Source organism: Zalophus californianus, chromosome 7 (assembly GCF_009762305.2).
Source record: "Zalophus californianus isolate mZalCal1 chromosome 7, mZalCal1.pri.v2, whole genome shotgun sequence".
NCBI lineage: Eukaryota > Metazoa > Chordata > Mammalia > Carnivora > Otariidae > Zalophus > Zalophus californianus.
This window is the reverse complement of record NC_045601.1, coordinates 111,878,316-111,891,910: the sequence shown is the minus strand read 5'-3', so window position 1 is coordinate 111,891,910 and position 13,595 is coordinate 111,878,316. Positions and strand designations below refer to the sequence as shown.

General features: G+C 38.9%; 1 protein-coding gene across 6 annotated transcripts in view; it reads left to right on the top strand.

Annotated features, from left to right (window-relative positions):
* DNAH8 (dynein axonemal heavy chain 8) overlaps positions 1–13,595 on the top strand; it is a 417,769-nt gene that overhangs the window by 122,645 nt on the left and 281,529 nt on the right. The window lies entirely within an intron of this gene.

Here is a 13,595-nt window from a genome sequence, read left to right as displayed (position 1 = left end):
TCATGTGTTCCTTGTATATAAAGTATATATGAGCTATTCCCTTAAGAAATTATGAGTGTGAGGGCGCCTGGGTGGCTCAGTTGGTTCGGCAACTGCCTTCAGCTCAGGTCATGATCCTGGAGTCCTGGGATCGAGTCCCACATCAGGCTCCCTGCTCAGCAGGGAGTTTGCTTCTCCCTCTGACCCTCCCACCTCTGGTGTGCTCTCTCTCTCTCTCTCTCATTCTCACTTTCTCAAATAAATAAATAAATAAAATCTTAAAAAAAAAAAGAAATTATGAGTGTGATATGGCACTTACCCAAGGTTTCATGGATATTTTTGGACACTTTTGTGTAGAAAGCCAAACTATTGATAAGTAAAAATTGCATATATTTAAGATGTAAATGTGATGTTTGGATACATGTATATACTGTGAAATGATTACCACAATCAAAGTAATTAACATATCCATCACCTCCCACAGTTACCATTTTTTTGTGTATGCGTATGGTAAAAAGGTTTGAAATCTATTCTCTTAACAAATTTCAAGTATACAATACATTGGTATTATCTGTAGTCACCATGCTGTACATTAAATCTCTGGAACTTATTCATCTTATAACTGAAAGTTTGTACCCTTTGATCAGTATCTCCCCTTTCCATCACCCCTCAGCCTCTGGTAACCACTGTGCTACTCCGTGTTATTATGGGTTTGACTTTTTTTACAATGGAATATTATTCAGCCTTAAAAGAATGAAATCCTGCCACTGGTGACAACAAGGATGAACCTGAAGGGTATTATGCTAAATGAAATTAGCCAGACACAGACAAATATCACGTAATCTCATTTATACATGGAATCTAAAACAAAAGTCAAACACTTTTTCTAAAACTATGTCATCTCCATTGGTAACCAGGAAAATGCAAATTAAAAACAATAAGATACCAGGTAAGTTACATGAACAGGTGGCCCAAGCTCCATATACCCTTTCTATGTTGCACCAACCCTTGCTCTCTCTGGTTATATCTATGGTCTCATGGGGTATTCCCTACAACCAGCAATGGAGGATGAAAAATCTCAGGCCCAGTCTATGTTGAATTGGTTTGATATATTGGTGTGAGCTGAAAATGGACTACTGCACTATAGACTATAAGGCCTTTGAGAACAGCAAGAAGGGGAATTTCCCCTGGTGCGTGGAGCTTCAAGCAGTATATCCTTTTGAAGGAGAGGGGAATGATCTGAAGCAAAGATATACATGGACTCTTGGACAGTGATGAGTGGCTGGACTTGTTGTTTAGGACTTAGAAGGAGAAGCATTGGAAAATCAGAGGCAAGGAGATCTGGGAAAAAGCATGTAAATGGGTCTATGTATACACATAAAATAGCTGGCAAAAGAAATATTAGTTCCATCCTTTTTTTTTTTCAGAGGTGTTAAATAATTTGTCCAAAGTCACAAACCTAGTGATAGGACTAAAATCCAATTGTCTGACTTTTAGTCCAGTGTTTGCCATTATTCTTTATTTCCTCCCTAGTTCATTCAATATGTCTTTCTATTATTATAGCAGGCTAATCTAAAAACCATTAGGTGCAAGAATCTTTGGACTTATCAACAGCCTTGCAAGTAAGAATTTTCTTTCAAATTATCAACTAAGTATAACAAAGACATTTGCAGACATGCAATGTCTTAAAAAATTTACCCTCAATACAGCCTTTCCCACAAAGTTATTAAAGGTTGTACTCTTCCCAAATGAGAAAATAAAGCAAGGAGACAAGCAAAAAGGAGACATCTGATATTGGAAACAGGAATGAAATATAGCAGAGAGGTGAAGGGAATTCCCAGATGAATGATAAAAGATGATTTCACCACGATAATTGTATTCTAAGCAGAGAGGGCAACCAGTTGACTCAAGAGATATAGTTTTGGCTGCCTTCACCAAGATGCCTGATGACACTGTATTGTCTTTTAACTTGAAGACTGAATGGCTGGGGAAGTCTGGTCCATATTCTTGGCTGTGTTTGCTTCTTTTCACACATGCTGATGAAGTTGCCAGTCTGCTCTCATTGACCTAGGTCAGCTGAGGAAACTCATTTCGTTCTTTGGAATTGTTCTGCTTTGACCTGCTACTGGAAACTAGAGGGAAGGACTTGTGATTTAAAGGAAAAAAAATTAGGGGCACCTGAGTGGCTCAGTCGGTTAAGCATCCAGCTCTTGATTTCAGCTCAGGTCATGATCTCGGGGTCCTGGGATTCAGCCCTGCAATGGGCTCCATGCTCAGTGGGGATCCTGCTTGAGGATTTTCTCCTTCTCCCTCTGCTCCTCACCTCTCTCCATCTCAAATAAATAAATAAATCTTTAAAAAATTAAAAAAAATAATAACAAAAAAGATTAGCCACTGCCCTGGCCTTATTCCTGCTGGACGACTCCATTACATGGCTCATAACACAGCCCTGCCAGATGCTCTCCTTATGATGAGACCTATATTTTCCAGATCATAAATGATAGGACTTACCTATGTTCCCCCATGGCTTCCCCACAAAGGGCTTTTGTAAATTTGGAGGAAAACCGAAACCAGACTAGAAGCAGACGGTTTAGCTTCTTTTTTTTCTGAGAACCTTCTTCTAACGTGGGCAATTAATGTTCTTTCCTTTACAACTCTGTTTGTGCTTAATGCTCAGTTAAAAAAAAATATACAATATATTGTTTATAGATAAGCATGTTGGTTTATCTTCAAAGAAAATCTGGGATCCTGGTTACTTCTGGGAGTAAGGGAGGAGTATATGATTGAAGAAGGCCTGGTGAGGACTACTGACTGATCTATTAGCACCATTCTCTCCTTAACCTGGGTGCTGAGTACATTGAAATTATTTTCCTTCTTATTTAATATGTTTTATATACGCCATATTCTTCTTTAACTACTGTTTTCTATATGCTGCTCTCTCTATATATATTTTAGTCACCCATACACATCCTTTTAACACACTAGGAATATGAAGGATTTTCTGCTAATGGTATTTGTGGAAAAATTTAAAAGCATTTATTTCCCATTAAAATGAAGAATAAAACAAGGGAGCCTGCTATCATCACTTCTATTCAATATTTTATTGGATAAATCCAATAATAAAAAATGAGATAATTGGAAAGGAAGATTAAGATTGTCCTTACTTAAAGATCATGCATAGGAAATCCAACGAATCTAGAAACAACTATTAGAACTAATGTTTATGTATAAAAGACCAACATACAAAAGTATTTCTATAATGGCCAATAATTCAATTAGAATGTAATAGAATTATATGTCAATTATATCTCAGTAAAGCTAGGAAAAATGTAATAGAAAAAATGCGTTTTTCAATAGCCACAAAGCCATAAAGTACTTAATAAATAAGTGTAAAAAATATTTGCATAGCATTTTTAGAGAAAATAATTATTATTGAATGATATAATAGAAGATAGGAACAAATTCACAACATGAAGAACTCAATTTTTTAATTAATTTACAAACTCAATACAATTCCAATGAAATCACAACAGAATTTTTTATACAATTTGTTAAATTAATTTTAATTTCTTATGTAAAATTATATGGAAGTGCAAAGAGCCAAAAATAGCTCAAAATATTGGTGAAGGAAAACAAGGTAGGAGGCTCTGTCCTGCCACATAGTAAGGAGGGTTATTAAGCCAGATTAATTAAAACAATCTCTTAATGGTCCAAGAATAGATAGATCAATGAAACAGGACAGAGGGTGCAGAAACAATCTATATGAAAATTAGATATATGACACAGGTAGACTTACTAATCAAGGGGGAAAGAATGTGCTATTTATTTTACAGATTTTTAAAAAATTTATTCATTTGAGAGAGAGAGACAGAGAGAGCACAAGCAGGGGGGGGGAGAGGCAGAAGGAGAGGGAGAGGCAGACTTCTTGCTGAGCAGGGAGCCTGACTTGGGGCTTGATCCCAGGATGCTGGGATCATGACCTTAGCCATAGGCAGACACTTAACTGATTGAGCCACCCAGGCGCACCCAAAATGTACTACTTAATAAATGATACTAGTGACTTTTATCCATATGGAAAAACTTAAATTAGATTTTATTGATTTTTTTAAAAGATTTTTTTATTATTTGAGAGGAATGAGAGAGAGAATGAGCAGGGAGAGCAGCAGAGGGAAAGGGAGAAGCAGATTCCCTGCTGAGCAGGGAGCCCAACTCGGGGCTCCATCCCAGGACCCTGAGATCATGACCTTAGCCAAAGGCAGATGCTCAACCAACTCAGCCACCTAGGCTCCCCCTAAATTCGATTTTAAAAGCATAGTAAATTCATATGCATTATTCTATATTTTATAGCACTGTTAAATAAATATATCCTATAACACTGTTTGAATAAAACATAAAATATATTTATGACATTAGGGTAAGGAAAAATTCTCAAGACATACAAAGCTCAAACCATAGAAGAAAATATGTTTAAGTTTGACTTCTTTATATTTAAAACATTCTTTAAAGGATCCTTGAATTTAAATGACCCTTAACAAAATATCAGCAAACTGAATCCAGAAACATATAAAAAGGAGCATCTATTATGACCAAAAGAGGTTTATCACAGAAATACAAGGTTGGTTTAACATGTTAAAATACACCCTATCTGTAGAATAAAGGACAAAATTACATGATCACCTCAGTAGACACAGAAAGAATTTGGCAAAATCCAATTCTCCTTCATGATAAACACATTAACAATCTGGGGATAGAATTGAACTTCTTCAACCTGATAAAGGGCAACTATGAAAAACCTACAGTCACATCCTACTTAATGGTGAAAGAATAGATTATTTCCTCCTGAGATCAGGCACTAGTTAAGAATGCCAGCTTTCACCACATCTATACAACATTATACTAGAGATTCAATTCAGTGGATTTAACAAGAAATTAAAGCTATATAGACTGGAAAGGAAGGGGCAAAACTGGCTTTATTAACAGGTAACATTATCATGTATGCAAAAACATCCTCAGGAATACATATACATGCAAAACTATTAGAATTAATAAATGAGTTCAAATAGGATATAAAGTCAATAATATACAAAGCTCGATTATATTTCTAAATACTAGGAATGAACAATCTGAAAATGAAATTAAAAAAACAATTTCATTCACAATAATATCATAAAGAATAAATTTAACAGAAGACCTATAAGCCCTGTCACTAGAAGTTCAAAACATTGCTGAAAGATACACCATATTCATGGATTGGAAGACTCAGTATTGCTAAGATGGCAATTCTCCCAAATTAATCTGTAGATTTAGTGGAATCTCTATCAAAATCCCAGAAAGTAGTTTTGCAGAAATTGAATTGATCCTAAAATTTGAATAAGGAATAGGAAAACTCAAAGAAACTATAATAGCTAATACAGTTTTGAAAAAGGATAGTAAAGCTAGAGTACTTGCATGAGTTAATTTTTCAAAACATACTATAAAGTTACAGAAATCAAAACAGTGCAGTGTTGGCCTAAGAATGAACGTTTAGATCAGTGGAACAGAATAGGCAATCCAAATATAAACTTTAGAGTCAATTAACTTTCTGAAAGGATACCAAGTCACAAAAATGGGATAATGGGTTGTCTCTTCAACACATGGTACTGGAACAATTAGACATATATATATATGCAAAAAAAAAAATGAAGTTGGTCTTTTACCTCACACCATTCAAAGCAATGAACTAAAGTCAATTATAGAAGAACTAAAACTATAAAAATTTTAGAAGAGAACATGTAAGAAGTTAGCAATTTGGAGTTAGACAAAATTTTCTCAGGTATGGCAGCAAAAACATGCTCCATGACAAAGAAGATTGACAAATTGGACTTCAACCAAATTAAAAATTTTGCTCTTCAAAAGACACCATTTAAAATACTAAAAAGGGGGGGGGGGCGGAGCAAGATGGCGGAGGAGTAGGAGACCTAGATTTCGTCTGGTCTCAGGAATTCAGCTGAATAGGGATCAAACCATTCTGAACACCTACAAACTCAACAGGAGATCAAAGAGGAGAGTAGCAACAACTATCTGAACAGAGAAGCGACCACTTACTGGAAGGTAGGATGTGCGGAGAAGTGAATCCGAGGCGATATTCGGGAGGATAGACGGCGGGGGAGGGGCCTCCGCCGGCCACTTCTGGCAAGTGATAGAGCCGCGGAGCACAAAATCGGAACTGTTAGAAGTCGGCTCCGCTGAGGGACGTCGCTGCAGTGGCTAAGCGGGGGGTGGAATCCTCCCGGGACAGTGTGGTCTCAGGACCCTTGGGGTCACAGAAAGACCGGGGGAGCCTGAGTGCGCCAGAGCTCCCAGGTATTGGAGCAGGGAAGCCGGCTGCAGAGACAGAGCCGAGGCGCGGGCTCTCAGCTCGAGGTGGCCATAAACTGTGATCCGCAGCCCAGTCGGGCCACTGCTCCTCCAGCAGGGACCCAACAAGCGGCAGATCCAGGGAGATTCCCCTTCCTTCCCAGGGAGGAGTGGCGCGGGAACGCACTGCAGGGATCTGCTGGGTTTGGAGACTCCACACGGGGTCGGGTGCCAGAGATAGCAATGCTTGGTCACAGGCCGGGAGAGCACGGAGTGCGGCTGGAGACCGGGGACAAGGGAATGACTGCTTTTCTCTGTGCGCGCACTGAGGAGCGGGGCCCCGAGTTCTCAGCTCCTCCAGGTGGAGATTGGGAGACTACCATTTTTTGCCCTGGTCCTCCAAGGCTGTACGGAGAGCTTGCAGGGAACAAAAGCTCCTGAGATCAAACCCGAGCAGCTTGCTTAGCCCGGACCGACAAGGGCGGGGCAATTCAGCCTCCGGCAAAGACATTTGGAAACCACAGCAACAGGCCCCTCCCCCAGAAGATCGGCATGAACAGCCAGCAAGCCAAGACCAAGTTTACTGATCAAGGAGAACGGGAGAACTCCAGCGCTAGGGGAATACTGCACATAGAATTCATGGCTTTTTTTTACCATGATTCATTAGTTCATCAAAGTTAATTTTTGTTAACTGTTTTCTTTTTCTTTTTCCCTTTTTCAACCAACATATCAATCTCTTTTTAAAAAAAAATTTTTTTATTTTTCATTTTTAGAGTCATATTTTATCGCTTCATAGTAGTTACCCTTATTTTTGGCATATATATATATATATATATATATATATATATATATATGTTGTTCTCTCTTTAAAATTTTGAGATACGGTTTCTTCTAACAGATCAAAATATACCCTAAATCACTAGTGTATGGCTCTGTTTTAGTCTCCTGCCTGATCACATTCTCTCCCTTTTTTCTTTTTTTTTAATCTTCTTTCTTTTTTCAAACAACTTCTTATCTTATCAAGTCCTTTTATAAATTCTTTTATAATTTTCATCTTTACAGTCATCTTCTATCCATTCATTGTATCAACCCTTATCTTGTACATATATGTCTTTCTTCCTTTAAAATTTTAGGAGGCATTTTTTTCTAACAGACCAAAATACGCCCAAAATCTAGTGTGTGGCACTGATCTATGCACTAGCCTGATCATATTTGATCGCGTTCTGCTTTTTTTGTATTGGTCTGTTTTTGTTTTTATCTTTTTTTTCTTTTTTTCTTTTTTTTCCTCTTTCTTTTTTCTTTCTTTCCCTTTCTTTTCCCCTGGTTTCAAGTCTTTTCTGATTTGTATACAGTATATTTGCTGGGGACGTTGTAAACCTGTTAGCATTTTGTTCTCTCATTCATCTATTCTCCTCTGGACAAAATGACAAGACGAAAGAAATCACCTCAGCAAAAAGAACAAGAGGTAGTACCGTCAGCCAGGGACCTACTCAATACGGACATTAGTACGATGTCGGACCTAGAGTTCAGAATCATGACTTTAAAGATATTAGCTGGGCTTGAAAAAAGCGTGGAAGTTATTAGAGAAACCCTTTCTGGAGAAATGAACTAAAATCTAACCAAGTCGAAATCAAAAAGGCTATTGATGAGGTGCAATCAAAAATGGGGGCACTAACTGCTAGGATAAATGAGGCAGAAGAGAGAATCAGTGATATAGAAGACCAAATGATGGAAAATAAAGAGGCTGAGAAAAAGAGGGAGAAACAACTACAGGATCACGAGGGCAGAATTCGAGAGATAAGCGATACGATAAGACGAAACAACATTAGAATAATTGGGATCCCAGAAGAAGAAGAAAGAGAGAGAGGGGCAGAAGGTATATTGGAGCAAATAATAGCAGAGAACTTCCCTAATGTGAGGAAGGAAATAGGCATCAAAATCCAGGAGGCACAGAGAACCCCTCTCAAAATCAATAATAATAGGGCAACACCCCGACATCTAATAGTAAAACTTACGAGTCTCAGAGACAAAGAGAAAATTCTGAAAGCAGCTCGGGAGAAGAGATATGTAACCTACAATGGTAGAAATATTAGATTGGCAACAGACCCATCCAGAGACCTGGCAGGCCAGAACGGACTGGCATGAGATCGTCAGAGCACTAAACGACAAAAATATGCAGCCAAGAATACTATATCCAGCTAGGCTGTCATTGAAAACAGAAGGAGAGATAAAAAGCTTCCAGGACAAACAAAAACTAAAGGAATATGCAAACACGAAACCAGCCCTCCAGGAAATATTGAAAGGGGTCCTCTAAGCAAAGAGAGAGCCTAAAAGCAGCATAGATCAGAAAGGAACACAGACAATATACACTTAACAGTCACCTTACAGGCAATACAATGGCACTAAATTCATAACTTTCAATAGTTACCCTGAATGTAAATGGGCTAAATGCCCCAATCAAAAGAAACAGGCTATCAGATTGGATTACAAAACAAGACCCATCAATATGCTGTCTGCAAGAGACTCATTTTTGACCCAAAGACACCCCCAGATTGAAAGTGAGGGGGTGGAAAACTATTTACCATGCTAATGGACACCAAAAGAAAGCTGGGGTGGCAATCCTTACATCAGACAAGTTAGATTTTAAAACAAAGACTGTAATAAGAGATGAAGCAGGACACTATATCCGACTTAAAGGGTTTATCCAACAAGAAGATCTAACAATTGTAAATATCTATGCCCCGAACATGGGAGCAGCCAATTATATAAGGCAATTAATAACAAAAGCAAAGAAACACATTGACAACAATACAATAATAGTGGGGGACTTTAACCCCCCTGACTGAAATGGACAGATCATCTAAGCAAAAGATCAACAAGGAAATAAAGACTTTAAATGACACACTGGACCAAATGGACTTCACAGACATATTCAGAACATTCCATCCCAAAGCAATGGAATACACATTCTTCTCTAGTGCCCGTGGAACATTCTCCAGAACTGATCACATCCTAGGTCACAATTCAGGTCTCAAACGGTACCAAAAGACTGGGATTATTCCCTGCATATTTTCAGACCACAATGCTTTGAAACTAGAACTCAATCACAAGAGGAAATTCAGAAAGAACTCAAATACATGGAGGCTAAAGAGCATCCTACTAAAGAATGAATGGGTCAACCGGGAAATTAAAGAAGAATTAAACAAATTCATGGAAACCAATGAAAATGAAAACAAAACTATTCAAAATCTTTGGGATACAGCAAAGGCAGTCCTGAGAGGAAAGTATATGGCAATACAAGCCTTTCTCAAGAAACAAGAAAGGTCTCAAACACACAACCTAAGCCTACCCCTAAAGGAGCTGGAGAAAGAACAGCAAATAAAGCCTAAACCCAGCAGGAGAAGAGAAATAATAAAGATCAGAGCAGAAATCAATGAAATAGAGAGCAAAAGAACAGTAGAACAGATCAACGAAACTAGGAGCTGGTTCTTTGAAAGAATTAACAAGATTGATAAACCCCTGGCCAGACTGATCAAAAAGAAAAGAGAAATGACCCAAATCAACAAAATCATGAACGAAAGAGGAGAGATCACAACCAACACCAAAGAAATACAAACAATTATAAGAACATATTATGAGCAACTCTATGCCAGCAAATTAGATACCCTGGAAGAAATGGGTGCATTCCTAGAGATGTATCAACTACCAAAACTGAACCAGGAAGAAATAGAAAACCTGAACAGACCTATAACCACTAAGGAAATTGAAGCAGTCACCAAAAATCTCCCAAGAAACAAAAGCCCAGGGCCAGATGGCTTCCCAGGGGAATTCTATCAGACATTTCAAGAAGAATTAATACCTATTCTCCTGAAACTGTTCCAAAAAATAGAAATGGAAGGAAAACTTCCAAATTCATTTTATGAGGCCACCATTACCTTGATCCCAAAACCAGACAAAGATCCCATGAAAAAGGAGAATTACAGACCAATATCCTTGATAAACATGGATGCAAAAATTCTCACCAAAATACTAGCCAATAGTATCCAACAGTACATTAAAAGGATTATTCACCACGGCCAAGTGGGATTTATCCCTGGGCTGCAGGGATGGTTCAACATCCGCAAATCAATCAACGTGATACAATACATTAACGAAAGAACAAGAATCATATGATCCTCTCAATAGATGCAGAAAAAGCATTTGACAAAGTACAGCATCCTTTCTTGATCAAAACTCTTCAGAGTATAGGGATAGAGGGTACATACCTCAATATCATAAAAGCCATCTACGAAAAACCCACAGCGAATATCATTCTCAATGGGGAAAGGCTGAGAGCTTTTCCCCTAAGGTCAGGAACGCGGCAGGGATGTCCACTCTCACCACTGCTATTCAACATAGCATTAGAAGTCCTAGCCAGAGCAATCAGACAACAAAAAGAAATCAAAGGCATCCAAATCGGCAAAGAGGAAGTCAAACTCTCACTCTTTGCAGATGATATGATACTTTATGTGGAAAACCCAAAAGACTCCACCCCAAAACTGCTAGAACTCATACAGGAATTCAGTAAAGTAGCAGGATATAAAATCAATGCACAGAAATCAGTGGCATTCCTATACACCAACAACAAGACAGAAGAGAGACAAATCAAGGAGTCGATCCCATTCACAATTGCACCCAAAACCATAAGATACCTAGGAATAAATTTAACCAAAGAGGCAAAGGATCTGTACTCAGAAAACTATAAAATACTCATGAAAGAAATTGAAGAAGACACAAAGAAATGGAAAAACGTTCCATGCTCATGGATTGGGCGAACCAACATTGTGAAGATGTCAATGCTACCTAGAGCAATCTACACATTCAATGCAATCCCCATCAAAATACCATCCACTTTTTTCAAAGAAATGGAACAAATAATCCTTAAATTTGTATGGAACCAGAAGAGACCCCGAATAGCCAGAGGAATATTGAAAAAGAAAAGCAAATCTGGCGGCATCACAATTCCGGACTTCCAGCTCTATTACAAAGTTGTCATCATCAAGACAGTATGGTACTGGCACAAAAACAGACACATAGATCAATGGAACAGAATAGAGAGCCCAGAAATGGACCCTCAACTCTATGGTCAACTTATCTTTGACAAAGCAGGAAAGAATGTCCAATGGCAAAACGTCTCTTCAACAAATGGTGTTGGGAAAATTGGACAGCCACGTGCAGAAGAATGAAACTGGACCATTTCCTTACACCACACCCAAAAATAGACTCCAAATGGTTGAAAGACCTAAACGTGAGAAAGGAGTCCATCAAAATCCTAGAGGAGAACACAGGCAGCAACCTCTTCGACCTCAGCCGCATCAACCTCTTCCTAGAAACATCACCAAAGGCACGGGAAGCCAGGGCAAAAATGAACTATTGGGACTTCATCAAGATAAAAAGCTTTTGCACAGCAAAAGAAACAGTCCACAAAACCAAAAGACAACCGACAGAATGGGAGAAAATATTTGCAAATGACATATCAGATAAAGGGCTAGTATCCAAAATCTATAAAGAACTTCTTAAACTCAACACCCAAAGAACAAATAATCCAATCAAGAAATGGGCAGAAGACATGAACAGACATTTTCCCAAAGAAGACATCCAAATGGCCAACAGACACATGAAAAAGTGCTCAACATCGCTCGGCATCAGGGAAATCCAAATCAAAACCTCAATGAGATACCACCTCACACCCGTCAGAATGGCTAAAATTAACAAGTCAGGGAACGACAGATGTTGGCGGGGATGGGGAGAAAGGGGAACCCTCCTACACTGTTGGTGGGAATGCAAGCTGGTGCAAACACTCTGGAAAACAGTATGGAGGTTCCTCAAATAGTTGAAATTAGAGCTACCATTCGATCCAGCAATTGCACTACTGGGTATTTACCCCAAAGATACAAATGTAGGGACCCAAAGGGGTACGTGCAGCCCAAAGTTTATAGCAGCAATGTCCACAATAGCCAAACTGTGGAAAGAGCCAAGATGTCCATAGACAGATGAATGGATAAAGAGGAAGTGGTATATATACACAATGGAATATTATGCAACCATCAAAAGGAATGAGATCTTGCCACTTGCAATGATGTGGATGGAACTGGAGGGTGTTATGCTTAGTGAAATAAGTCAATCAGGGAAAGACATGTATCCTATGACCTCACTGATATGAGGAATTCTTAATCTCAGGAACAAACAGGTTTGCTGGAGTGGTCGGGGGTGGGAGGGATGGGGTGGCTGGGTGATAGACATTGGGGAGGGTATGTGCTACGGTGAGCGCTGTGAATTGTGTAAGACTGTTGAATCACAGATCTGTAGTTCTGAAACAAATAACGCAACATATTTTAAGAAAAAAGAAAAAGAAGAAGATAGCAGGAGAGGAAGAATGAAGGGGAGTAAGTCAGAGGCGGAGACGAACCAGGAGAGATGATGGACTCTGAAAAACAAACTGAGGGTTCTAGAGGGGAGGAGGGTAGGGGGATGGGTTAGCCTGGTGATGGGTATTAAAGAGGGCACATTCTGCACGGAGCACTGGGTGTTATGAACAAACAATGAATCATGGAACACTACACCAAAACAAAGGATGTAATATATGGTGATTAACATAACAATAAAAAATTTAAAAAAATGTTAATAAGGGAAGCCACACATTTGGAGAAAATATTTGCAACTCATACATCTGATATAAAGTACTTGTATTCAGAGTATATAAAGAACTTAAACTGAGTAATAAGAAGACCATCACCCTCCCCAAATGGGCAAAAGTTGATTTCAACAAAGAAGATATATAAAAGGCTAAAATCATGAAAAGGGAGGGAAAACTGAATGGGAAGAAATCAAGAGAGGGAGACAAACCGTGAGAGATTCTGGACTCTGGGAAATAAACTGAGAGTTACAGAAGGGAGGGGGTGGGGGATGGGATAACTGGGTGATGGGTATTAAGGAGGGCGCATGTTGTGATAGACACTGGGTGTTATACGCAACTAATGAATCGTTGAACACTACATCAAAAACTAATGATGTACTATATGTTGGCTAACTGAACATAATAATAAAAATAAAAACACACATGAAAAGATGCTCAACATCCATCATTAGTTATTAGGGAAATACAGGTTAAAACCATAATGAGGGGTGCCTGGGTGGCTCAGTCGTTAAGCGTCTGCCTTCAGCTCAGGTCATGATCCCGGGGTCCTGGGATCGAGCCCTGCATCGGGCTCCCTGCTCAGCGGGGAGCCTGCTTCTCCCTC